This window comes from Coregonus lavaretus (assembly GCF_964263955.1).
Source record: "Coregonus lavaretus genome assembly, chromosome: 19".
NCBI classification, from domain to species: domain Eukaryota; kingdom Metazoa; phylum Chordata; class Actinopteri; order Salmoniformes; family Salmonidae; genus Coregonus; species Coregonus lavaretus.
Window position 1 is genome coordinate 48,079,369 of NC_140006.1, and position 27,500 is coordinate 48,106,868.

General features: G+C 44.9%; 1 pseudogene across 1 annotated transcript in view; it reads left to right on the forward strand.

The window, feature by feature from the left end:
- LOC311146200 (ubiquitin carboxyl-terminal hydrolase 33-like) overlaps window positions 1-27,500 on the forward strand; it is a 75,351-nt pseudogene that overhangs the window by 37,362 nt on the left and 10,489 nt on the right. The window contains exons 8-19 of the transcript in view: window positions 55-231; window positions 12,772-13,258; window positions 14,054-14,272; window positions 14,448-14,551; window positions 16,362-16,534; window positions 18,774-18,844; window positions 18,926-18,959; window positions 19,076-19,121; window positions 21,204-21,384; window positions 21,629-21,755; window positions 26,063-26,232; window positions 26,608-26,689. The product of the transcript in view is annotated as a ubiquitin carboxyl-terminal hydrolase 33-like (transcript). The remainder of the gene's footprint in view (window positions 1-54; window positions 232-12,771; window positions 13,259-14,053; window positions 14,273-14,447; window positions 14,552-16,361; window positions 16,535-18,773; window positions 18,845-18,925; window positions 18,960-19,075; window positions 19,122-21,203; window positions 21,385-21,628; window positions 21,756-26,062; window positions 26,233-26,607; window positions 26,690-27,500) is intronic.

Here is a 27,500-nt window from a genome sequence, read left to right on the forward strand (position 1 = left end):
TTCTGTGGTGTTTCAGACAGTCCTAACCTTTTCTTCCCGTGGTGTTTCAGACAGTCCTAACCTTTTCTTCCCGTGGTGTTTCAGACAGTCCTAACCTTTTCTTCCCGTGGTGTTTCAGACAGTCCTAACCTTTTCTTCCTGTGGTGATTCAGGCCATCCTATGTCGTCCCTACCAGTCTGTTCCAGGGGATCAAGGCTGTTAACCCCATGTTCAGAGGATACTCACAACAGGTAGGTGTCTTCTCTTTGTGTTAATAGGATTTGTAATAGGTAAAACAGGTGTCTATGAAAGCTACTATTCCCAGGCAGGCAGATAGGCTCTTCTCTGTTACAGAACCAGTAAACTGAAGAATAGGTTCTTTCAACCATGAACTGAGATATGATTAACAGTCTATTTCTCTTTGGGTTGACACCATTCTGTGGTTGATACAGTGTTAGTTCACTGTTTGTTCTGCAGTTTTAGTCAGGGGATATTAATTTGTCACGCTATGCTGCTCTGCTCTGCAAGGCAGGCTGGGAATTATCATCCAGATGAATGGAGGGAGGAACTTCCAGGCTCCTGAGAGAGAGAGAGAGAGAGAGAGAGGATGTTCAAATCAAACTTTATTAGTCACATGCGCCGAATACAACAGCTGTAGACCTTACAGTGAAATGCTTACTGACAAGCCCTTAACCAACAATGCAGTTTTAAGAAAAATAATAGTTAAGAAAAATATTTACTAAATAAACTAAAGTAAAAAATAAAACAGCAACAATAAAATAAAAAGGCTAAATACAGTGGGTACCGGTAACGAGTCAATGTGCGGGGGCACAGGTTAGTCGAGGTAATTGAGGTAATATGTACATATAGGTAGATTATTATTATTATTATTATTATTATTATTATTGTTATTGCCTACCCTTACCACCAGGGGGCGGCCCGTCAGGAAGTCCAGGATCCAGTTACAGAGGGAGTTGTTTAGTCCCAGGGTCCTTAGCTTAGTGATTTGAGCTTTGATGGCATCAGTTGCTGGGACTGCTGGTCTCTGTCCAGTGATCCTGCCGACCAAGGACGGGTCTGAGGAGCTGTTTGGCGTAGCAGCTAGCTAGCTGCCTATCAAGCTAGCAGGGTTTTCTCGAGGGTTTGAACGCAGCCCGCGACGCGGTTAGCCATTGTGGCTGGGACCGTGGATTGTCCTGGGTTTGTGGCTGTCTAGATCCCTGCTGTTTGTTGCTTCCAGTCTTCCCAGTGACCTGTCCTGTCTGGGGCTGAGAGGAGTAACAGCGTAACCTACGATGTTACCATGACAACGACCAAAGCCAGAGGGAGTACCGTTGAGGACAGTGGTGTCTCTCAGGTGAAGGATCTTTTAAATGAACAAAAATAGTTCTACAAGCAGTTGTTACAACAACAAGAAAAAATAGCTTCAAGTGTTGTGTCCAAATACTGGTGGAGTCAACTAATAAAATACTGGACGACCTGACTAGAGAGGTCCAGGACCTGAAGAACAGTTTGACCAGAGAGGTCCAGGACCTGAAGAACAGTTTGACTAGAGAGGTCCAGGACCTGAAGAACAGTTTGCAGTTCTCCCAGGGTCAGCTCAATGAGTTTAAACAGGAGAACGGCAAGATTACAGCAATCTGTAAGTCATTGAGAGAGGACATCAGTTCTGTGTGTGAATCCATGATAACAATGACGGATGAATCAGATCTCGAGGGACAATCAAGGCGGAACAACATGGTTGTTGACGGAATTGCAGAATCTCCACATGAGACCTGGACAGAGTCTGAGGACAAAGTGAGGGAAAGGATCTAGGAGAAACTGAAGATGGACCACAGGAAGATTGAGGTGGAGCGCGCCCACAGGACTGGAAAACCCACCACCGGCCCAGGTGACAGGCCCAGGCCGATAGTGGTCAAGTTCCTGAGGTTCAAGGACAAGGTAGTTGTTCTGGAAAGAGCCAAGAACTTGAGAGGAACGTATGTCTTCCTCAACGAGGACTATCCTGAAGCTGTGTGCCAGAAGAGGAAAGAACTTATCCCAGCCATGAAAGCTTCCAGAGCGCGTGGGGACATTGCTAACATGCGCTATGACAGGCTCATTGTCCACCCTCCCTCCCAGAAGCCTGGAAGGGATGAGAGAGCCAAGCCTATGGGTTCGTAGCTTCAACCCCGCAGCACACACACACCAACTGATTAATGGACTGCTGAATGTATATTTTTTTCTCTTGCTTTGCTCTTTTCAGTATTATGTCTATCTCTGATAAGCTACCCAGAAAAGGGCTGAAAATAGCCCATGCCTTTAGAAATAAGGGAGGGAATGGCCGGCAGGGATGTAGCTCAGTTGATAGAGCATGGCGTTTGCAACGCCAGGGTTGTGGTTTCGATTCCCACAGGGGGTATGAAAAAAATAAAATAATAATGTATGCACTTAACTGTAAGTCGCTCTGGATAAGAGCGTCTGCTAAATGACTAAAATGTAAATGTAAATAAGGTTCATGAAATCAATAACTTGTTAACATCAGATAACACTCATATTAGCCATTTCTGAGACTCACTTAGATAATTATATTGATGATACAGCAGTAGCAATACAAGGATATAGCATCTATAGAAGAGACAGAAATGCTTATGGGGGAGGTGTTGCTGTATATATTCAGAGCTATATCCCTGTAATGCTTAGAGACAAGCTTATATCAAGTGTTATTGAAGTGTTGTTGTAAGGTTCTGTATTTATTTTCTTAGTCAACCTTGTGTTCTTGAACGTAGTCCTGTTTCTTTGTGTTGTTGAACGTAGCCCTGTTTCTTTGTGTTCTTGAACGTAGCCCTGTTTCTTTGTGTTGTTGAACGTAGCCCTGTTTCTTTGTGTTCTTGAACGTAGTCCTGTTTCTTTGTGTTCTTGAACGTAGCCCTGTTTCTTTGTTCTTGAACGTAGTCCTGTTTCTTTGTGTTGTTGAACGTAGCCCTGTTTCTTTGTGTTCTTGAACGTAGCCCTGTTTCTTTGTGTTCTTGAACGTAGCCCTGTTTCTTTGTGTTCTTGAACGTAGTCCTGTTTCTTTGTGTTGTTGAACGTAGCCCTGTTTCTTTGTGTTGTTGAACGTAGCCCTGTTTCTTTGTGTTGTTGAACGTAGCCCTGTTTCTTTGTGTTCTTGAACGTAGCCCTGTTTCTTTGTGTTCTTGAACGTAGCCCTGTTTCTTTGTGTTCTTGAACGTAGCCCTGTTTCTTTGTGTTGTTGAACGTAGCCCTGTTTCTTTGTGTTCTTGAACATAGCCCTGTTTCTTTGTGTTCTTGAACGTAGCCCTGTTTCTTTGTGTTCTTGAACGTAGCCCTGTTTCTTTGTGTTCTTGAACGTAGCCCTGTTTCTTTGTGTTCTTGAACGTAGCCCTGTTTCTTTGTGTTCTTGAACGTAGCCCTGTTTCTTTGTGTTCTTGAACGTAGCCCTGTTTCTTTGTGTTCTTGAACGTAGCCCTGTTTCTTTGTGTTCTTGAACGTAGCCCTGTTTCTTTGTGTTCTTGAACGTAGCCCTGTTTCTTTGTGTTCTTGAACGTAGCCCTGTTTCTTTGTGTTCTTGAACGTAGCCCTGTTTCTTTGTGTTCTTGAACGTAGCCCTGTTTCTTTGTGTTCTTGAACGTAGCCCTGTTTCTTTGTGTTCTTGAACGTAGCCCTGTTTCTTTGTGTTCTTGAACGTAGCCCTGTCTTTCATTTTTGTTCATTGATTTCACCTGTGTTAGTTACTCACCTGGTCTCATCAGCTCCTTATTTAGTTCAGTTCTTTCTGTTTGTGCCTTGTGAGGTATTGTTCGGTTTGACTCTACTAAGCCTTTTCCTAGCTCGTTTGTGTGGTCCTCTGTAGCTCAGCTGGTAGAGCACGGCGCTTGTAACGCCAAGGTAGTGGGTTCGATCCCCGGGACCACCCATACACAAAAAAATAAAATGTATGCACGCATGACTGTAAGTCGCTTTGGATAAAAGCGTCTGCTAAATGGCATATTATTATTATTATTATTATTATTATTATTATTATTATTATTATTATTATTATAACCTGTTATAGCCTTCAGTCCTAGTTTTTGATTCTCCTGCCTGTTTGTCTACCTGTGTATGACCATTGCCTGCCTGTGACCACGATTCCTGGTTTCTGTGAAGGTGAAATAAACACCTGCCGCGCTCTGCGCGTGAATCTACACCTTTTTCTCCCTGATTATTCAGTACAGTTGTGGTTACAGGTTCACTTGGCACATCTAAAGCCTTTTCTTTTGGGGTGTTGCTATAGGCCACCAAGTGCGAACAGTCGGTATGTAAATAATAAATAATGTGTGAAATGCTTGATAGTGTATGTGATGTAAACAGAGAGGTCTACTTTCTTGGGGACCTGAAATATTGACTGGTTTTCATCAAGCTGTCCGCTCAAGAGGAAGCTTCTCACTGTAACCAGTGCCTGTAATCTGGTTCAGGTTATTAATCAACCTACCAGGGTGTTTACAAACACTACAGGAACAAGATCATCCACATGTATCGATCACAATTTTACTAATACTGTAGAGCTTTGTTCTAAAGCTGTATCCGTACCCATTGGATGCAGTGATCACAATATAGTGGCTATATCCAGGAAAGCCAAAGTTCCAAAAGCTGGGCCTAAAATAGTGTATAAGAGATCATATAAAAGATTTTGACTATAAGGAGCCACCAGGCACTGCACTTTATTTTGGGTACTTTTACCTCTTTTTCTCCCCAATTTCGTGATATCCAATTAGTAGTTAGTCTTGTTCCATCGCTGCAACTTCCGTACGGACACGGGAGAGGCGAAGGTCAAGAGCCATGCGTCCTCCGAAACACGACCCTGCCAAGCCGCACTGCTTCTTGACACACTGCTCGCTTAACCCGGAATCCAGCCGCACCAATGTGTCGGAGGAAACACTGTCCAGCTGGTGACCGAAGTCAGCTTGCAGGCGCCCAGCCCACCACAAGGAGTCGCTAGAGCGCGATGGGACAAGGAAATCCCGGCCGGCCAAACCCTCCCCTAACCCGGACGACGCTGGGTCAATTGTGCGCCGCATCATGGGTCTCCCGGCTGTGACACAGCCTGGGATCGAACCCGGGTCTGTAGTGACGCCTCAAGCTCTGCGATGCAGTGCCTTAAACCGCTGCGCCACTCGGGAGTCCCCCAGATGCAGCACTTGATGAATTTATGAAATTGCTTCTTCCAATTATTGATAAACATGCACCTGTTAAGAAACTGACTGTTAGAACTGTTAAGGCTCCGTGGATTGATGAGGAACTGAAAAACTGTATGGTTGAAAGAGATGGGGCAAAAGGAGTGGCTAATAAGTCTGGCTGCACATCTGACTGGTTGTTTTACTGCAAATTGAGAAATGATGTGACCCAAGATCAATGATATAAAGAATGATGGAAAAACACTTTGGAGGACTTTAAATGAAATGATGGGCAGAAAGACACATTCAACTCCATCTTTCATCGAATCAGATGGCTTATTCATCACAAAACCGTTTGATGTTGCCAATTATTTTAATGATTCCTTCATTGGCAAAGTGGGCAAACTTAAGCAGGAAATGCCAACAACGTATTCATGCATGAAAAAAACAAATAATGAAAGAAATGCATTGCAAGTTTGAAAATGTGTAATGTTAGTGTGGGAGAGGTGGGAAAATTATTGGTATCGACAAACCTCCTGGCATTGACAACTTAGATGGAAAGCTACTGAGGATGGTAGCTGACTCTATAGCCACTCCTATCTGTCATATCTTTAATCTGAGCCTAGAGGAAAGTCTTTGTCCTCAGGCCTGGAGGGAAGCCAAAGTCGTTCCGTTACCAAAGAGTGGTAAAGCGGCCTTTACTGGTTCTAACAGCAGACCTATCAGCTTGCTGCCAGCTCTTAGCAAACTGTTGGAAAAAATGGTGTTTGACCAAATACAATGCTACTTCTCTGTAAACAAATTAACAACAGACTTTCAGCATGCTTATAGAGAAGGGAACTCAACATGTACTGCACTGACACAAATGACTGATGATTGGTTGAAGGAAATTGATAATAAGGAGATTGTGGGAGCTGTACTGTTAGATTTCAGGGCAGCCTTTGACATTATTGACAATAACCTGTTGTTGAAAAAAACATATGTGTTATGGCTTTTCAACCTCTGCCATATCGTGGATTCAGAGCTATCTATCTAATAGAACTCAAAGGGTTTTCTTTAATTAAAGCTTCTCTAATGTCAAACATGTCAAGTGTGGTGTATCGCAGGGCAGATCTCTAGGCCCTCTACTCTTTTCTATTTTTACCAATGACCTGCCACTGGTATTTAACAAAGCCTGTGTGTCCATGTATGCTGATGATTCAACCATATACACATCAGAAACCACAGCTAATGAAGTCACTGAAACCCTTAACAAAGAGTTGCAGTCTGTTTTGGAATGGGAGGCCAGTAATAAACTGGTCCTGAACATCTCTAAAACTAAGAGCATTGTACTTGGTACAAATCATTCCCTACGTTCTAGACCTCAGTTGAATCTGGTAATGAATGGTGTGGCTGTTGAACAAGTTGAGGAGACTAAATTACTTGGCATTACCTTCGATTGTTAACTGTCATGGTCAAAACGAATACAGTGCCTTGCAAAAGTATTAATCTCTCTTGGCGTTTTTCCTATTTTGTTGCATTACAACCTGTATTTTCAATTGATCTTTATTTGGACATACACAAAATAGTCCAAATTGGTGAAGTGAAATTAAAAAAAAATCTTTCAAAAAATTGAAAAGAAATTATAATGGAAAAGTGGTGCGTGCATATGTATTCACCCCCTTTGCTATGAAGCCCCTAAATAAGATCTGGTGCAACCAATTACCTTCAGAAGTCACATAATTAGTTAGATTGCACACAGGTGGACTTTATTTAAGTGTCACATGATCTGTCACATGATCTCAGTATATATACACCTGTTCTGAAAGGCCCCAGAGTCTGCAACACCACTAAGCAAGGGGCACCACCAAGCAAGCGGCACCATGAAGACCAAGGAGCTCTCCAAACAGGTCAGGGACAAAGTTGTGGAGAAGTACAGATCAGGGTTGGGTTATAAAAAATATCAGAAACTTTGAACATCCCACGGAGCACCATTAAATCCATTATTAAAAAATGGAAAGAATATGGCACCACAAAAAACCTGCCAAGAGAGGGCCACCGACCAAAACTCATGGACCAGGCAAGGAGGGCATTAATCAGAGAGGCAACAAAGAGACCAAAGATAACCCTAAAGGAGCTGCAAAGCTCCACAGCGGAGATTGGAGTATCTGTCCATAGGACCACTTTAAGCCCTACAGTCCACAGAGCTGGGCTTTACGGAAGAGTGGCCAGAAAAAAGCCATTGCTTAAAGAAAAAAAATAAGCAAAGACGTTTGGTGTTTGCCAAAATGCATGTGGCAGACTCCCCAAACATATGGAAGAAGGTACTCTCGTCAGATGAGACTAAAATTGAGCTTTTTGTCTATCAAGGAAAATGCTATGTCTGGCGCAAACCCAACACCTCTCATCACCCCGAGAACACCATCCCCACAGTGAAGCATGGTGGTGGCAGCATCATGCTATGGGGATGTTTTTCATTGGCAGGGACTGGGAAACTGGTCAGAATTGAAGGAATGATGGATGGCGCTAAATACAGGGAAATTCTTGAGGGAAACCTGTGTCAGTCTTCCAGAGATTTGAGACTGGGACGGAGGTTCACCTTCCAGCAGGACAATGACCCTAAGCATACTGCTAAAGCAACACTTGAGTGGTTTAAGGTGAAACATTTTAAATGTCTTGGAATGGCCTAGTCAAAGCCCAGACCTCAATCCAATTGAGAATCTGTGGTATGACTTAAAGATTGCTGTACACCAGCGCAACCCATCCAACTTGAAGGAGCTGGAGCAGTTTGTGCCAAACTTATAGAGACATACCCCAAAAGACTTGTAGCTGTAATTGCTGCAAAAGGTGGCTCTACAAAGTATTGACTTTGGGGGGGGGGGGGGGGGGGGTGAATAGTTATGCACGCTCAAGTTTTTTTGTGTGTCTTATTTCTTGTTTGTTTCACAATAAAACATATTTTGATCTTCAAAGTGGTAGGCAATCAAATGATCCAGGTTGTAATGCAACAAAATAGGAAAAATGCCAAGGGGGGGTGAATACTTTCGCAAGCCACTGTAAATTCAATGGTTGTAAAGATGGGGAGATGTGTCTGTAATAAAGAGAGATTCTGCTTTTTTGACACCACACTCCAAAAAGCAAGTTCTGCAGGCTCTAGTTTTGTCTTGATTATCTTGATTATCGTCCAGTCGTGTGGTCGAGTGCTGCAAGGAAAGACCTAGTTAATCTGCAGCTGGCCCAGAACAGAGTGGCACGTCTTGCTCTTCATTGTAATCAGAGGGCTGAAATAAATACTATGCAGGCCAGTCTCTCTTGACTAAGAGTTGAGGAGAGACTGACTGCATGACTTCTTTTTAAAAGAAACATTCATTTGTTGAGAAACCGAAATTGTTTGCATAGTCAACTTACACCCAGCACTGACACACACACTTACCCCACCAGACATACCACCAGGGGTCTTTTCACAGTCCCCAAATCCAGAAATTCAAGAAAGCGTACAGTATTATATAGAGCCATTATTGCATGGAACTCTGTTCCATCTCATATTGCTCAAATAAACAGCAGAACTGGTTTCAAAAAACAGATAATGCAACACCTCACGGCGCAACGCCTCTCTCCTTTTTGACCTAGATAGTTTGTGTGTATTTATTGATGTGTAGGATACGTGTGCCTTTAAAAAAGAAATGTATGTAGTTGTGTCCTTGAACTGTTCTTGTCTATTAATGTTCTGTATTATGTCATGTTTCATATTATGTGTAAAAAAATAGCTGCTGCTTTTGCAACAATGGGGATCCTAATAAAATATCAAATACCAAATGGTGTTGAACGCTGAGCTGTATTCAATGAACAACATTCTCACGTAGGTGTTCCTTTTGTCCAGGTGGGAAAGGGCAGTGTTCAGTGCAATAGAGATTGCGTCATCTGTGGATCTCTTGGGACGGTATGCAAATTGGAGTGGGTCTAGGGTTTCTGGGATGATGGTGTTGATGTGAGCCATGACCAGCCTTTCAAAGCACTTCATGGCTACAGATGTGAGTGCTACGGGTCGGTAGTCATTTAGACAGGTTATCTTAGTGTTCTTGGGCACAGGGACTATGGTGGTCTGCTTGAAACATGTAGGTATTACAGACTCTGCCAAGGACAGGTTGAAAATGTCAGTGAAGATGCTTGTCAGTTGGTCAGCGCATGCTTGGAGTACACGTCCTGATAATCCGTCTGGCCCTGCGGCCTTGTGAATGTTGACCTGTTTAAAGGTCTTACTCACATCAGCTACGGAGAGCGTGATCACATAGTCATCCGGAACAGCTGGTGCTCTCATGCATGCTTCAGTGTTGCTTGCCTCGAAGCGAGCATAGAAGTGGTTTAGCTCGTCTGGTAGGCTTGTGTCACTGGGCAGCTCGCGGCTGTGCTTCCCTTTGTAGTCTGTAATAGTTTTCAAGCCCTGCCACATCCGACGAGCGTCAGAGCCAGTGTAGTACGATTCAATCTTAGCCCTGTATTGACTCTTTGCCTGTTTGATGGTTCGTCGGAGGGCATAGCGGGATTTCTTATAAGCGTCCGGGTTAGAGTCCCGTTCCTTGAAAGCGGCAGCTCTACCCTTTAGCTCAGTGCGGATGTTTCCTGTAATCCATGGCTTCTGGTTGGGGTATGTACTGTACGTACGGTCACTGTGGGGACGTCATCGTCGATGCACTTATTAATGATGCCGGTGACTGAGGTGGTATACTCCTCAATGCCATCGGATGAGTCCCGGAACTTATTCCAGTCTGTGCTAGCAAAACAGTCCTGTAGCTTAGCATCTGCGTCTTTTCAGGAGACTGAAAAGATTTGGCATAGGTCCCCAGATCCTCAAAAAGTTCTACAGCTGCACCATTGAGAGCATCCTGACCGGTTGAATCACCGCCTGGTATGGCAACTGCTCAGCATTTGATCTTAAGGCGCTACAGAGGGTAGTGCGTACGGCCCAGTACATTTTTTAAACCTTTATTTTACTAGGCAAGTCAGTTAAGAACAAATTATTATTTACAATGACGGCCTACACCGGCCAAACCCGGACGACGCTGGGCCAATTGTGCACCGCCCTATGGGACTCCCAATCACGGCCGGTTGTGATACAGCCTGGAATTGAACCAGGGGGTCTGTAGTGACGCCTCAAGCACTGAGATGCAGTGCCTTAGACCACTGCGCCACTCGGGAGCCCACATCACTGGGGCCAAGCTTCCTGCCATCCAGGACCTATATACTAGGCGGTGTCAGAGGAAGGCCCAAAAAATTGTCCAAGACTCCAGTCACCCTAGTCATAGACTGATCTCTCTGCTACCGCACGGCAAGCGGTACCGGAGCGCCAAGTCTAGGTCCAAAAGGCTCCTTAACAGCTTCTACCCCCAAGCCATAAGACTGCTGAACAATTAATCAAATGGCCACCCGGACTATTTACATTGACCCCAACCCCCCCCTCCCCTTTGTTTTTACACTGCTGCTACTCGCTGTTTATTATCTATGCATAGTCACTTTAATAACCCTACCTACATGTACAAATTACCTTGACTAACCTGTACCACCGCACATTGACTTGGTACCGGTACCCCCTGTATATAGCCTCGTTATTGTAATTTTAGTTTTGTTTGTTTTTTACTTAACTCTATTTCTTGAACTGCATTGTTGGTTAAGGGCTTGTAAGTAAGCATTTCACGGTAAGGTCTACACCTGTTGTATTCGGCGCATGTGACAAATACGATTTGATTTGATCTGACCACTTCCGTATTGAGCACTGCACTGGTACTTCTTTAGTTGTTGCTTGTAAGCAGGAATCAGGAGGATAGAATTATGGTGAGATTTGCCAAATGGAGGTCGAGGGAGAGCTTTGTATGCGTCTCGGTGTGTGGAGTAAAGGTGGTCTAGAGTTTTTTTTCCTCTGGTTGCACAGGTGACATGCTGGTAGAAATTAGGTAAAATGGATTTAAGTTTCCCTGCATTAAAGTCCCCGGCCACTAGGAGCGCCGCCTCTGGATGAGCATTTCTTGTTTGCTTATGGCCTTATACAGCTCGTTGAGTGCGGTCTTAGTGCCAGCTTCGGTTTGTGGTGGTAAATAGACAGCTTCGAAAAATATAGATGAAAACTCTCTGTGTAGATGAAAACTCTCGCAAGGGCTAGCCTAGCATGTTAGATTAGAAATTATTTCATGAAGTTGGACTCGCGCATTCATGCTAGTAGGCCCCACTTCTTAATTTGAAAAACAAGCAAACTGCACAGTACAGTAATATTGATGTGCCCTTATAAGCCAGGACTCTGAGGTAACAGCTCCACGAGGAACGAGGAACTATATAATTATAACTTCATACTTATATACTTATATAATTATAAATATACTCTAAACCTCCAATAATATCTACACTGAGTGTACAAAACATTAGGAACACCTTCCTAATATTGAGTTGCACCCCCCTTTTCTCGTCAGAACAGCCTCAATTCGTCGGGGCATCGGACTCTACAAGGTATCAAAGCGTTCCACAGGGATGCTGGCCCATGTTGACTCCAATTCTTCCCCCAGTTGTGTCAAGTTGGCTGGTAGTGGATCTCTACTCCGAGTAGCTCGTTCCATCTCATCCCACAGATGCTCAGTTGGATTGAGATCTAGTGACTGGGCAGGCCCCTGCAGTAAGCTGAATTCACTGTCATGTTCATGGAACCATTCCTGGACAATCCCAGCCTTGTGGCATGGGACATTATCCTGCTGAAAAAAACAATTTGCAGATGGATACACTGCTGCCATAAAGGGATGCACCTGATCGGCAATGATGTTCAGATATCCACTGAAACGTTGCTCCATTTTTATCAAGGGCCCCAATGTGTGCCATGAAAACACACCCCACACCATCACACCACCAGCCTGCAATGTTGACACGCGGCATGATGGATGCATGTATTTGTGGTTTTCTCCATACCCTAGTCTTCCCATCAGGGTGAAACAGCAGGAACCGGGATTCATCAGACCAATGAATGCTTTTCCAATTCTCCAGTGTTTTAGTGCCTTAGCCCACTGCAACCGCATTATCTTGTTTTTTTGCTGAAAGAAGTGGAACTATTTAAGGTCGTCGGCTGCCATACCCTATTTGTGTCGAGGTACGATGAGTTGTGCATTCTTTTATGGGTCTTTGGGCACCAGTGTTGTACTGGACTGGCAGTCGACTAACTGTAGCCCGTCTGTTGCTCTGCACTATTCGTGTCAGCCTCCTTTGTCCTCTTTCATCAATGACCCGTTTTTGACCACTGGCCTGCCGTTGGCTGGATGTCGTTTGGGTGGTTCTTGATACACACGGGAAACTGTTGAGTGTGAAAATCCCAGCAGCGTTACAGTTCTTGACACAAACCGGTGCGCCTGGCACCTACTACCATTCCCTGTTCAAAGGCACTTAAATATTTTGTCTTGCCCATTCACCCTCTGAATGGCACACATACACAATCCATGTCTCAAGGCTGTCTCCTCCCCTTCATCTATATTGATTTGAAGTGACATCAATAAGGGATCATAGCTTTCACCTGGATTCACCTGGTCAGTCTATGTCATGGAAAGAGCAGGTGTTCCTAATGTTTTGTACACTCAATGTGTATCTGTAGGACAGTATATTCTAACTATATATTATCTATATCTACATTAGGACTCTCAAGAGTTCCTGCGCTGTCTGATGGACCAGCTCCACGAGGAGCTGAAGGAGCCGCTGGCCGAGCCCCCCGACAACGACCTACACTCTCACGCCATCGCCATGGACGACGGCCCCGACGACGACAGCCCCAGCCAGTCGGACAACGACTTCCAGTCGTGCGAGTCGTGCGGCAGCAGCGAGCGGGCGGACAGCGAGGGCCAGGGTGGGAGCGGAGACGGGCAGGCGGCGCCATCGGGGGAGGAGTCTAAGGAAGCGGAGATGCTGATCCCTGATGGGCCTGACTCCTCCGTCTCCTCCGGCCAGACCAATAGGGAGTGGCAGAAAGAGAAGAACCTGATCAACGACCTCTACCGGGGGTCGGGGGGCGCGGGGCCTTCAGGGGGAGACCTGGATAAAGACGTGGATGCCACTCCCACCAACGAGGCCACGCCCATCAGCAACCAGGGGGCAATCAAAGTCCAGATAGAGGGACGCATGGCTGGTAGGTACACCATGAATGGATGAATGATTGAAGGGAATAATTAATTAATTAATTCAGGGATGGAGTGAGTGAATGAATCAAGTACGCCATCACATCAGACGAGGTCTCCTGTAGAACTCAAGACTGTGGTAGCCCATTGGGTTAAAGCCTGGTGTCATCATTTGTAGCTGGTAAACATACACTACAGTTCAAACGTTTGGGGTCACTTAGAAATGTCCTTGTTTTCGAAAGAAAAGCTATTTATTTTGTCCATTAAAATAACATCAAGTTGATCAGAAATACAGTGTAGACATTGTTAATGTTGTAAATGGCTATTGTAGCTGGAATCGGCTGACTTTTAATGGAATATCTACATAGGCGTACAGAGGCCCATTATCAGCAACCATCAGTCCTGTGTTCCAATGGCACGTTGTGTTTGCTAATCCAAGTTTATCATTTTAAAAGGCTAATTGATCATTAGAAAACCTTTTTGCAATTATGTTAGCACAGCTGAAAACTGTTGTGCTGATTAAAGAAGCAATAAAACTGGCCTTCTTGAGACTAGTTGAGTATCTGGAGCATCAGCAATTGTGGGTTCGATTACAGGATCAAAATGGCCAGAAACAAATAACTTTCTTCTGAAACTCGTCAGTCTATTCTTGTTCTTAGAAATGAAGGCTATTCCATGCGAGAAATTGCCAAGAAACTACTTCACCTATTGAAGTTAAAGGCACTGATTGTAAGTTGTTCTGGATAAGAGCGTCTGCTAAATGACTGAAATATAAATGTAACTAACGGTCTCCTCTCTGTTCCCAGAGGTTCAGGTAGTGTCCAGAAGCAACCGATCCCAGAGTCCAATCCCCATGGAGGGACACTGCCTCACCAAGATCTCCTCCAGCCCCCCCAGGACTAACTCTGTCTGGCCAGGAATGTCCTCCAGCCCCCCCAGGACTAACTCTGTCTGGCCAGGAATGTCCTCCAGCCCCCCCAGGACTAACACTGTCTGGCCAGGAATGTCCTCCAGCCATAAGAAAGGTACAATATGAATATGAAAATGTATTTTGTGAGGCCAGCGCTAAATGAAAATGCACAAAAGCAACAATACAGAACACAGTCATTACAGTATCTATCATCGAGCAGTTCAGTCAAATCCGCACAGTAGTTATGCAGCATTCACACACTGCCTCTCTGACTCACTCTCTCTCTGCAGTGACCTCACTCTCCTCAGCAAAGAGCCAGAAGTACCGCAGTGTGATATCAGACGTGTTTGATGGGACCATTGTCAGCTCAGTGCAGTGTCTGACCTGTGATAGGGTGAGTAGTCTGTCTAGCCACCTTGTGGGGCTCCTTCCTCCTCTCTGCCTTCACCCTCTCACCCCCCTGTTAACCTGACTCGCGTCTCTCTGCCTCTGCCTTCACCCTCTCACCCCCCTGTTAACCTGACTCACGTCTCTCTGCCTCTGCCTTCACCCTCTCACCCCCCTGTTAACCTGACTCGCGTCTCTCTGCCTCTGCCTTCACCCTCTCACCCCCCTGTTAACCTGACTTGCGTCTCTCTGCCTCAGCCTTCACCCTCTCACCCCCCTGTTAACCTGACTCGCGTCTCTCTGCCTCAGCCTTCACCCTCTCACCCCCCTGTTAACCTGACTCGCGTCTCTCTGCCTCTGCCTTCACCCTCTCACCCCCCTGTTAACCTGACTTGCGTCTCTCTGCCTCAGCCTTCACCCTCTCACCCCCCTGTTAACCTGACTTGCGTCTCTCTGCCTCAGCCTTCACCCTCTCACCCCCCTGTTAACCTGACTCGCGTCTCTCTGCCTCTGCCTTCACCCTCTCACCCCCCTGTTAACCTGACTCGCGTCTCTCTGCCTCTGCCTTCACCCTCTCACCCCCCTGTTAACCTGACTCGCGTCTCTCTGCCTCTGCCTTCACCCTCTCACCCCCCTGTTAACCTGACTCGCGTCTCTCTGCCTCTGCCTTCACCCTCTCACCCCCCTGTTAACCTGACTCGCGTCTCTCTGCCTCTGCCTTCACCCTCTCACCCCCCTGTTAACCTGACTCGCGTCTCTCTGCCTCAGCCTTCACCCTCTCACCCCCCTGTTAACCTGACTCGCGTCTCTCTGCCTCAGCCTTCACCCTCTCACCCACCTGTTAACTTGACTCGCGTCTCTCTGCCTCAGCCTTCACCCTCTCACCCCCCTGTTAACCTGACTCTCGTCTCTCTGCCTCTTCCTTCACCCTCTCACCCCCCTGTTAACTTGACTTGCGTCTCTCTGCCTCAGCCTTCACCCTCTCACCCCCCTGTTAACTTGACTTGCGTCTCTCTGCCTCTGCCTTCACCCTCTCACCCCCCTGTTAACTTGACTCTCGTCTCTCTGCCTCAGCCTTCACCCTCTCACCCCCCTGTTAACCTGACTCGCGTCTCTCTGCCTCAGCCTTCACCCTCTCACCCACCTGTTAACTTGACTCGCGTCTCTCTGCCTCAGCCTTCACCCTCTCACCCCCCTGTTAACTTGACTTGCGTCTCTCTGCCTCAGCCTTCACCCTCTCACCCCCCTGTTAACTTGACTTGCGTCTCTCTGCCTCTGCCTTCACCCTCTCACCCCCCTGTTAACCTGACTCGCGTCTCTCTGCCTCAGCCTTCACCCTCTCACCCACCTGTTAACTTGACTCGCGTCTCTCTGCCTCAGCCTTCACCCTCTCACCCCCCTGTTAACCTGACTCTCGTCTCTCTGCCTCATCTTTGGAGTATTGCGTTATTCGGAACCCACACTGTTCTGCGGGCAGGCCTGCCGGTTTGGACTAGATGGAGAACAGCAGAAGTGACTTTTTGTAGCAGGGTAGGAGAATTAACGTAGCAGGGTCGGAGAATTAACGTAGCAGGGTCGGAGAATTAACGTATCAGGGTAGGATAATTAACGTAGCAGGGTAGGAGAATTAACGTAGCAGGGTAGGATAATTCGGTTAAGGTTGGGAAAAGGGTTAGCTTAAATGCTACAATTGTCCTCAACGCAACTCGAACATATCTAGCAACAACCAGGCCTTCCCTCAGAACAGCCTATGTTTCCATTCATGCGATTCTGCCTCATCTTTACATCTTATAATAACGTATCACTCTTCCCTCCAGGTGTCAGTGACTCTTGAGAACTTCCAGGACCTGTCCCTGCCCATCCCAGGCAAGGAGGACCTGGCTAAGCTCCACTCCTCCTCCCATCAGACCTCTCTGGTCAAGGCTGGCTCCTGTGGAGAGGTCTACGCAGCCCAGGGATGGGTCGCCTTCGTCATGGAATACATCAAAAGGTTTGTTATATTACATACAGAATGATATTACAATACATCAAAAGATACGGACCTGATCAGTGTTATGGATGAGGTATAATAATGGTTAAATAACAACCACATTTTTAGTACATCAACAAGTCCTATAACATTATAAGGATATGAACGACGTGGTGAGGCAGAGTGAGTCAGCCGGTCGACTCAGTGGATAGTCTGCTGACACCAAGTGGGTTGTATAGGGGTCAACATATAGGGGTCATAGGTCATAGTGGATAGTCTGCTATACCAACTGGGTGGTATAGGGGTCAACATATAGGGGTCATAGGTCATAGTGGATAGTCTGCTATACCAACTGGGTGGTATAGGGGTCAACATATAGGGGTCATAGGTCATAGTGGATAGTCTGCTGACACCAAGTGGGTTGTATAGGGGTCAACATATAGGGGTCATAGGTCATAGTGGATAGTCTGCTATACCAACTGGGTGGTATAGGGGTCAACATATAGGGGTCATAGGTCATAGTGGATAGTCTGCTGACACCAAGTGGGTTGGATAGGGGTCAACATATAGGGGTCATAGTGGATAGTCTGCTGACACCAAGTGGGTTGGATAGGGGTCAACATATAGGGGTCATAGGTCATAGTGGATAGTCTGCTGACACCAAGTGGGTTGGATAGGGGTCAACATATAGGGGTCATAGGTCATAGTGGATAGTCTGCTGACACCAAGTGGGTTGGATAGGGGTCAACATATAGGGGTCATAGGTCATAGTGGATAGTCTGCTGACACCAAGTGGGTTGTATAGGGGTCAACATATAGGGGTCATAGGTCATAGTGGATAGTCTGCTGACAACCAAGTGGGTTGTATAGGGGTCAACATATAGGGGTCATAGGTCATAGTGGATAGTCTGCTGACACCAAGTGGGTTGTATAGGGGTCAACATATAGGGGTCATAGGTCATAGTGGATAGTCTGCTGACACCAAGTGGGTTGTATAGGGGTCAACATATAGGGGTCATAGGTCATAGTGGATAGTCTGCTGACACCAAGTGGGTTGGATAGGGGTCAACATATAGGGGTCATAGGTCATAGTGGATAGTCTGCTGACACCAAGTGGGTTGGATAGGGGTCAACATATAGGGGTCATAGGTCATAGTGGATAGTCTGCTGACACCAAGTGGGTTGGATAGGGGTCAACATATAGGGGTCATAGGTCATAGTGGATAGTCTGCTGACACCAAGTGGGTTGTATAGGGGTCAACATATAGGGGTCATAGGTCATAGTGGATAGTCTGCTGACAACCAAGTGGGTTGTATAGGGGTCAACATATAGGGGTCATAGGTCATAGTGGATAGTCTGCTGACACCAAGTGGGTTGTATAGGGGTCAACATATAGGGGTCATAGGTCATAGTGGATAGTCTGCTGACACCAAGTGGGTTGTATAGGGGTCAACATATAGGGGTCATAGTGGATAGTCTGCTGACACCAAGTGGGTTGTATAGGGGTCAACATATAGGGGTCATAGGTCATAGTGGATAGTCTGCTGACACCAAGTGGGTTGTATAGGGGTCAACATATAGGGGTCATAGGTCATAGTGGATAGTCTGCTGACACCAAGTGGGTTGGATAGGGGTCAATAGTTTTTCCTGAGCATGTGACTCAACCAGGAAAAACTCTATTCCCTGGTTAAAGCAGTTAAACCCATTGTTAGTAGGAGTCAGGGTTGGGGTCAACATAAACCCATTGTTAGTAGGAGTCAGGGTTGGGATCAACATAAACCCATTGTTAGTAGGAGTCAGGGTTGGGATCAACATAAACCCATTGTTAGTAGGAGTCAGGGTTGGGGTCAACATAAACCCATTGTTAGTAGGAGTCAGGGTTGGGATCAACATAAACCCATTGTTAGTAGGAGTCAGGGTTGGGGTCAACATAAACCCATTGTTAGTAGGAGTCAGGGTTGGGGTCAACATAAACCCATTGTTAGTAGGAGTCAGGGTTGGGGTCAACATAAACCCATTGTTAGTAGGAGTCAGGGTTCGGGTCAATTCCAGTCAATAAAATTAAAAAAAAGTAAACAACTCCAATACAAATTCAAATTTTTCGGAATTTAAAAGTATTTAAGAGAATTGGAATTGGAATTTCAGTGTACTGGAATTGAAATGGAATTGACCCCAAACCCTGGTAGTAGCCATCAGTGAGTTGTGTGAAGTCTATTCTGTTAACAGTACAACTCTTGAGATGATGTCCTTGTGTTACAGCTGGTTCTGGGGTCCTGTGGTGACCCTACAGGACTGTCTGGCTGCCTTCTTCACCAGGGACGAGCTGAAAGGTGAGGACCTTGACTGTCTCTCTCTCTGGTACCTGTTCAGCCTGGAGCGGTATTGACTGTGTTGTTTCTGTGTGTCCCAAGGTGACAACATGTACAGCTGTGAGAAATGCAAGAAGTGAGTACCCTAGCAACCCCAACAACAACATTATAGATGACTGAATGGAACTTCTTCGTGGTTTAACTCAGGAGACATGAGTAAAGATTTAATGAAGACTGATTTTTCTCTGCTAGATTACGGAATGGAGTGAAATTCTGCAAAGTTCAGAGTTTGCCAGAGGTGAGTGTTCAAACGCATTAGGAAAGCGAGAAGGCTCATATCACAGCTAATATATATATATATATTATAATATAAGCGCCAAAAAATACATACACAGCCTTTATACCCCCTGACACACAAAGGCACTTTGCTCCGCCCACCTTTTAAACAGCTTCTCAGTCCCCTTCACCCTGGAATGCTTTCTCAGCAGTTTCTAACTCCTCTCCCTCTGTTAGTGGGTTGACACTACATTATATCTCTAACACTGTTCACACATTTATACTGTATTTGGGGTGAAATCCTTTAGTCATTATTCTTAAAATACAAATTAATCTATCACATGGGACCACGCAGCCGTCATACCGCTCAGGAAGGAGACGAGTTCTGTTTCCTAGAGATGAACGTACTTTGGTGAGAAAAGTGCAAATCAATCCCAGAACAACAGCAAAGGATCTTGTGAAGATGCTGGAGGAAACAGGTACCAAAGTATCTATATCCACAGTAAAATGAGTCCTATATCGACATAACCTGAAAGGCCACTCAGCAAGGAAGAAGCCACTGCTCCAAAACCGCCATAAAAAAGCCAGACTACGGTTTGCAACTGCACATGGGGACAAAGATCGTACTTTTTGGAAAAATGTCGTCTGGTCTGATGAAACAAAAATAGAACTGTTTGGCCATAATGACCATCGTTATGTTTGGAGGAAAAAGGGGAATGCTTGCAAGCCAAAGAACACCATCCCAACCATGAAGCACGGGGGTGGCAGCATCATGCTGTGGGGGTGCTTTGCTGCAGGAGGGACTGGTGCACTTCACAAAATAGATGGCATCATGAGGAAGGAAAATTATGTGGATATATTGAAGCAACATCTCAAGACATCAGTCAGGAAGTTAAAGCTTGGTCGCAAATGGGTCTTCCAAATGGACAATGACCTTAAGCATACTTCCAAAGTTGTGGCAAAATGGCTTAAGGACAACAAAGTCAAGGTATTGGAGTGGCCATCACAAAGCCCTGACCTCAATCCTATAGAACATTTGTGGGCAGAACTGAAAAAGCTTGTGCGAGCAAGGAGGCCTACAAACCTGACTCAGTTACACCAGCTCTGTCAGGAGGAATAGGCCAAAATTCACCCAACTTATTGTGGGAAGCTTGTGGAAGGCTACCCGAAACGTTTGACCCAAGTTAAACAATTTAAAGGCAATGCTACCAAATACTAATTGAGTGTCTGTAAATGTTTGACCCACTGGGAATGTGATGAAAGAAATAAAACCTGAAATAAATCATTCTCTCTACTATTATTCTGACATTTCACATTCTTAAAATAAAGTGGTGATCCTAACTGACCTAAGACAGGGAATGTTTACTGGGATTAAATGTAAGGAATTGTGAAAAACTGAGTTTAAATGTATTTGGCTAAGGTGTATGTAAACTTCCGACTTCAACTGTATATACATTTGCTAAAATGTCTAAATACCTGTTTTTGCTTTGTCATTATGGGGTTTTGTGTGTAGATCGATGAGAAAAAAATAAATCAATACATTTTAGAATAAGGCTGTAATGTAACAATGTGGAAAAAGTCAAGGGGTCTGAATACTTTACGAATGCGCTTGTATATACACTACATGGCCAAAGGTATGTGGACACCCCTTCAAATTAGTGGATTTGGCTATTTCAGCCACACTCATTGCTGACAGGTGTATAAAATCGACCACACAGCCATGCAATCTCCATAGACAAACATTGGCAGTAGAATGGCCCGTACTGAAGTGCCCATGATTTTGGAATGAGCAGGTGTCCACATACTTTTGGCCATGTAGAGCATGTGGGAGTGTACACCAGATAGGTGCAGTGAAATGTGTTGTTTTACAGGGTCAGCCAATATATTATGGCGTCCCTTGGAGAAAATTAGGGTTAAGTGCCTTGCTCAAGGGCACATCGACATATTTTTCACCTTGTTGTCGCGGGTATTCGAACCAGCAACCTTCCGCTCTAATCGCTGTCTGCTACTAAACCAGGCAGCACAGTTTTCGTCACGGGATATTATTTAGTTACACTTTAATTCAATACAATTATTACATTATTTGTAATCCCCTCTCATCCAGATCTTGTGCATCCACCTGAAGCGGTTTAGACATGAGCTGATGTTTTCCACTAAGATCGGGACTCACGTCTCCTTCCCATTGGAGGGCCTGGACCTGCAGCCCTTCCTGGCCAAGGATAGGTCCGCCCACACCACCTCCTACGACCTGCTGTCTGTCATCTGTCACCATGGCACCGCCAGCAGTGAGTGTTCGTCCAGATAGTGTCTGTTCCATGGAGGGAGACAGAGGGCTCTGGATTGATGGCTAGAACTTGTTCTAGCGTTGATCTCGAGGGCTTTCACCATTTTAAAGTAATCAACTTTGTGGGTATTGCTATCCTTTTCTTGTCTTGCAAACCCCAGGTTAACCTCCTCTCTCTTTCTCCTCTTCCTCTCTCCCTTCCTCTCTTCCTCCTCTCTTTATCCTCTTCCTCCTCCTCCCGCCAGGTGGTCACTACATAGCCTACTGCAGGAATGACCTGAACAACCTGTGGTATGAATTTGATGACCAGAGGGTCACCGAGGTGTCAGAGTCCTGCGTCCAGAACGCTGAGGCCTACGTCCTCTTTTACAAGTAAGACAAAATCAACACACCCTAAGAGTGGTATTATGACTCAGTCCTCTTCTAGGAGTGGTATTATGACTCAGTCCTCTTCTAGGAGTGGTATTATGACTAAGTCCTCTTCTAGGAGTGGTATTATGACTCAGTCCTCTTCTAGGAGTGGTATTATGACTCAGTCCTCTTCTAGGAGTGGTATTATGACTCAGTCCTCTTCTAGGAGTGGTATTATGACTCAGTCCTCTTCTAGGAGTGGTATTATGACTAAGTCCTCTTCTAGGAGTGGTATTATGACTCAGTCCTCTTCTAGGAGTGGTATTATGACTCAGTCCTCTTCTAGGAGTGGTATTATGACTCAGTCCTCTTCTAGGAGTGGTATTATGACTCAGTCCTCTTCTAGGAGTGGTATTATAACTAAGTCCTCTTCTAGGAGTGGTATTATGACCCTCTTCTAGGAGTGGTATTATGACTCAGTCCTCTTCTAGGAGTGATATTATGACTAAGTCCTCTTCTAGGAGTGGTATTATGACTCAGTCCTCTTCTAGGAGTGGTATTATGACTCAGTCCTCTTCTAGGAGTGGTATTATGACTCAGTCCTCTTCTAGGAGTGGTATTATGACTCAGTCCTCTTCTAGGAGTGGTATTATGACTCAGTCCTCTTCTAGGAGTGGTATTATGACTCAGTCCTCTTCTAGGAGTGGTATTATGATTCAGTCCTCTTATAGGAGTGGTATTATGACTCAGTCCTCTTCTAGGAGTGGTATTATGACTCAGTCCTCTTCTAGGAGTGGTATTATGACTCAGTCCTCTTCTAGGAGTGGTATTATGACTACGTCCTCTTCTAGGAGTGGTATTATGACTCAGTCCTCTTCTAGGAGTGGTATTATGACTCAGTCCTCTTCTAGGAGTGATATTATGACTCAGTCCTCTTCTAGGAGTGGTATTATGACTCAGTCCTCTTCTAGGAGTGGTATTATGACTAAGTCCTCTTCTAGGAGTGGTATTATGACTCAGTCCTCTTCTAGGAGTGATATTATGACTAAGTCCTCTTCTAGGAGTGGTATTATGACTAAGTCCTCTTCTAGGAGTGGTATTATGACTCAGTCCTCTTCTAGGAGTGGTATTATGACTCAGTCCTCTTCTAGGAGTGGTATTATGACTCAGTCCTCTTCTAGGAGTGGTATTATGACTCAGTCCTCTTCTAGGAGTGGTATTATGACTCAGTCCTCTTCTAGGAGTGGTATTATGACTAAGTCCTCTTCTAGGAGTGGTATTATGACTAAGTCCTCTTCTAGGAGTGGTATTATGACTCAGTCCTCTTCTAGGAGTGGTATTATGACTACGTCCTCTTCTAGGAGTGATATTATAACTAAGTCCTCTTCTAGGAGTGGTATTATGACCCTCTTATAGGAGTGGTATTATGACTCAGTCCTCTTCTAGGAGTGGTATTATGACTAAGTCCTCTTCTAGGAGTGGTATTATGACTAAGTCCTCTTCTAGGAGTGGTATTATGACTAAGTCCTCTTATAGGAGTGGTATTATGACTAAGTCCTCTTCTAGGAGTGGTATTATGACTAAGTCCTCTTATAGGAGTGGTATTATGACTACGTCCTCTTCTAGGAGTGGTATTATGACTCAGTCCTCTTCTAGGAGTGGTATTATGACTCAGTCCTCTTCTAGGAGTGGTATTATGACTACGTCCTCTTATAGGAGTGGTATTATGACTAAGTCCTTTTCTAGGAGTGGTATTATGACTAAGTCCTCTTCTATGAGTGGTATTATGACTAAGTCCTCTTCTAGGAGTGGTATTATGACTCAGTCCTCTTCTAGGAGTGGTATTATGACTCAGTCCTCTTCTAGGAGTGGTATTATGACTACGTCCTCTTCTAGGAGTGATATTATAACTAAGTCCTCTTCTAGGAGTGGTATTATGACCCTCTTCTAGGAGTGGTATTATGACTCAGTCCTCTTCTAGGAGTGGTATTATGACTACGTCCTCTTATAGGAGTGGTATTATGACTAAGTCCTCTTCTAGGAGTGGTATTATGACTAAGTCCTCTTCTAGGAGTGGTATTATGACTAAGTCCTCTTATAGGAGTGGTATTATGACTAAGTCCTCTTCTAGGAGTGGTATTATGACTAAGTCCTCTTATAGGAGTGGTATTATGACTACGTCCTCTTCTAGGAGTGGTATTATGACTAAGTCCTCTTCTAGGAGTGGTATTATGACTAAGTCCTCTTCTAGGAGTGGTATTATGACTCAGTCCTCTTCTAGGAGTGGTATTATGACTCAGTCCTCTTCTAGGAGTGGTATTATGACTATGTCCTCTTATAGGAGTGGTATTATTACTCAGTCCTCTTCTAGGAGTGGTATTATGACTAAGTCCTCTTCTAGGAGTGGTATTATGACTAAGTCCTCTTCTAGGAGTGGTATTATGACTAAGTCCTCTTCTAGGAGTGGTATTATGACTCAGTCCTCTTCTAGGAGTGGTATTATGACTCAGTCCTCTTCTAGGAGTGGTATTATGACTCAGTCCTCTTCTAGGAGTGGTATTATGACTAAGTCCTCTTCTAGGAGTGGTATTATGACTCAGTCCTCTTCTAGGAGTGGTATTATGACTCAGTCCTCTTCTAGGAGTGGTATTATGACTAAGTCCTCTTATAGGAGTGGTATTATGACTACGTCCTCTTCTAGGAGTGGTATTATGACTCAGTCCTCTTCTAGGAGTGGTATTATGACTCAGTCCTCTTCTAGGAGTGGTATTATGACTAAGTCCTCTTCTAGGAGTGGTATTATGACTAAGTCCTCTTCTAGGAGTGGTATTATGACTAAGTCCTCTTCTAGGAGTGGTATTATGACTCAGTCCTCTTCTAGGAGTGGTATTATGACTCAGTCCTCTTCTAGGAGTGGTATTATGACTCAGTCCTCTTATAGGAGTGGTATTATGACTCAGTCCTCTTCTAGGAGTGGTATTATGACTCAGTCCTCTTCTAGGAGTGGTATTATGACTCAGTCCTCTTCTAAGAGTGGTATTATGACTCAGTCCTCTTCTAGGAGTGGTATTATGACTCAGTCCTCTTCTAGGAGTGGTATTATGACTCAGTCCTCTTCTAGGAGTGGTATTATGACTCAGTCCTCTTCTAGGAGTGGTATTATGACCCTCTTCTAGGAGTGGTATTATGACTAAGTCCTCTTCTAGGAGTGGTATTATGACTCAGTCCTCTTCTAGGAGTGGTATTATGACTCAGTCCTCTTCTAGGAGTGGTATTATGACTAAGTCCTCTTCTAGGAGTGGTATTATGACTAAGTCCTCTTCTAGGAGTGGTATTATGACTCAGTCCTCTTCTAGGAGTGGTATTATGACTCAGTCCTCTTCTAGGAGTGGTATTATGACTCAGTCCTCTTCTAGGAGTGGTATTATGACTCAGTCCTCTTCTAGGAGTGGTATTATGACCCTCTTCTAGGAGTGGTATTATGACTCAGTCCTCTTCTAGGAGTGGTATTATGACTCAGTCCTCTTCTAGGAGTGGTATTATGACTAAGTCCTCTTCTAGGAGTGGTATTATGACTAAGTCCTCTTCTAGGAGTGGTATTATGACTCAGTCCTCTTCTAGGAGTGGTATTATGACTCAGTCCTCTTCTAGGAGTGGTATTATGACTCAGTCCTCTTCTAGGAGTGGTATTATGACTCAGTCCTCTTCTAGGAGTGGTATTATGACTCAGTCCTCTTCTAGGAGTGGTATTATGACTAAGTCCTCTTCTAGGAGTGGTATTATGACTCAGTCCTCTTCTAGGAGTGGTATTATGACTCAGTCCTCTTCTAGGAGTGGTATTATGACTCAGTCCTCTTCTAGGAGTGGTATTATGACTCAGTCCTCTTCTAGGAGTGGTATTATGACTCAGTCCTCTTCTAGGAGTGGTATTATGACTAAGTCCTCTTCTAGGAGTGGTATTATGACTAAGTCCTCTTCTAGGAGTGGTATTATGACTCAGTCCTCTTCTAGGAGTGGTATTATGACTCAGTCCTCTTCTAGGAGTGGTATTATGACTCAGTCCTCTTCTATTGCACAAAGCAACACAGCATAAAACCACCACACTAAGAACTGTTACGTCGTCATCATACACAGTGAGGCGACATCCTTCATCTAGACGTCAACAGCAGCAACAAAATTCTAATCTGCCAAGACTTGCCGCTTTTTTTAGCAGATTATAATTTTCTTGTTTTCTGTAAGCAGGAAGTTGCCATTCTGTGGTACAGACCCCCGCCCATGTAGTTTCTTTATCTCTCTGTTACTAATGCGTAACGTGTGTGTCCCTCCAGGAAGAGCAACGAGGACGCTCCGAAGGAGAGGAGGAGGGTGACGGGTCTACTCAGCATGACGGAGGCCAGTCTGCTACAGTTCTACGTCTCCAGACAGTGGCTCAACAAGTTCAAGACCTTCGCTGAGCCTGGACCGATCTCCAACGACGACTTCCTCTGCTCACACGGAGGTACGGAGCTATGGACATTCGTCTATCCATGTCTGTCTCTATCAGACATCGATATATCTTTCTCTCTATCTGAATCAGTCAGCCATTCAGTCAGACATTCATTCAGTCAGTCAGTCAGCCAGCCAGCCAGCCAGCCAGCCAGCCAGTCAGTCAGTCAGTCAGCCATTCAGTCTGTCAGTCTGTCAGTCTGTCAGTCAGTCAGCCAGCCAGTTAGCCAGTCAGCCAGTCAGCCATTCAGTCAATCGCTCAGCTGTCAAAGCAACAACAACAAAATGACAAAATGAATCGGTGTCTACAGTGATATTGGGTGAAGTTTAGGTTAGTGATGCCCATAATGACTTATGATGATGATGTTTTTAAATGTTGTTTTATCAGGTGTGCCACCTGCCAAGGCAGCGTTCATCGATGACCTGGTAGTGATGCTGCCTCAGAATGTGTGGGACCACCTCTACAGCAGGTCAGCTTCATACAGAGACACAGTAGTGTCATTAAGTGGGATTACATGCAGGATTATTAAACAGGATTGTTTAGGGAAATCCTTCTTCTTGCGTAGAATGTTTTAATCAAACTATTATATTAATCAGAGTATTCACAATAATCGTATTAATGTGTCAGTGTAACCGTACCCATTGTTGATAAAGTCATGGTTTATAAGATGTATTGTTACGGTTATTGGGCATTGTCTTACATCAGATAGTCATGGTTTATAAGATCTATTTTTACGGCTAGGAGCATTGTCTTACGTCAGAGAGCACGACGGCCGTCTCCTGGCAACTGTCAGAAGACGATGCGGCTAAGGGGAGTGGTTACTGGTTCTGAGAAGTTTATTCACTGAGCTGTGTTTCAAGAACTGAATTCTGGGACTGTGGTCCCTGGTCAAGGTGTTACTAAGCCGTGATTGGTCTGTCAAGGTGTGTTACTAAGCTGTGATTGGTCTGTCAAGGTGCGTTACTAAGCCGTGATTGGTCTGTCAAGGTGTGTTACTAAGCTGTGATTGGTCTGTCAAGGTGTGTTACTAAGCTGTGATTGGTATTTCAAGGTGTTACTAAGCTGTGATTGGTCTGTCAAGGTGTGTTACAAAGCTGTGATTGGTCTGTCAAGGTGTGTTACTAAGCCGTGATTGGTCTGTCAAGGTGTGTTACTAAGCCGTGATTGGTCTGTCAAGGTGTTACTAAGCCGTGATTGGTCTGTCAAGGTGTGTTACTAAGCTGTGATTGGTCTGTCAAGGTGTGTTACTAAGCCGTGATTGGTCTGTCAAGGTGTTACTA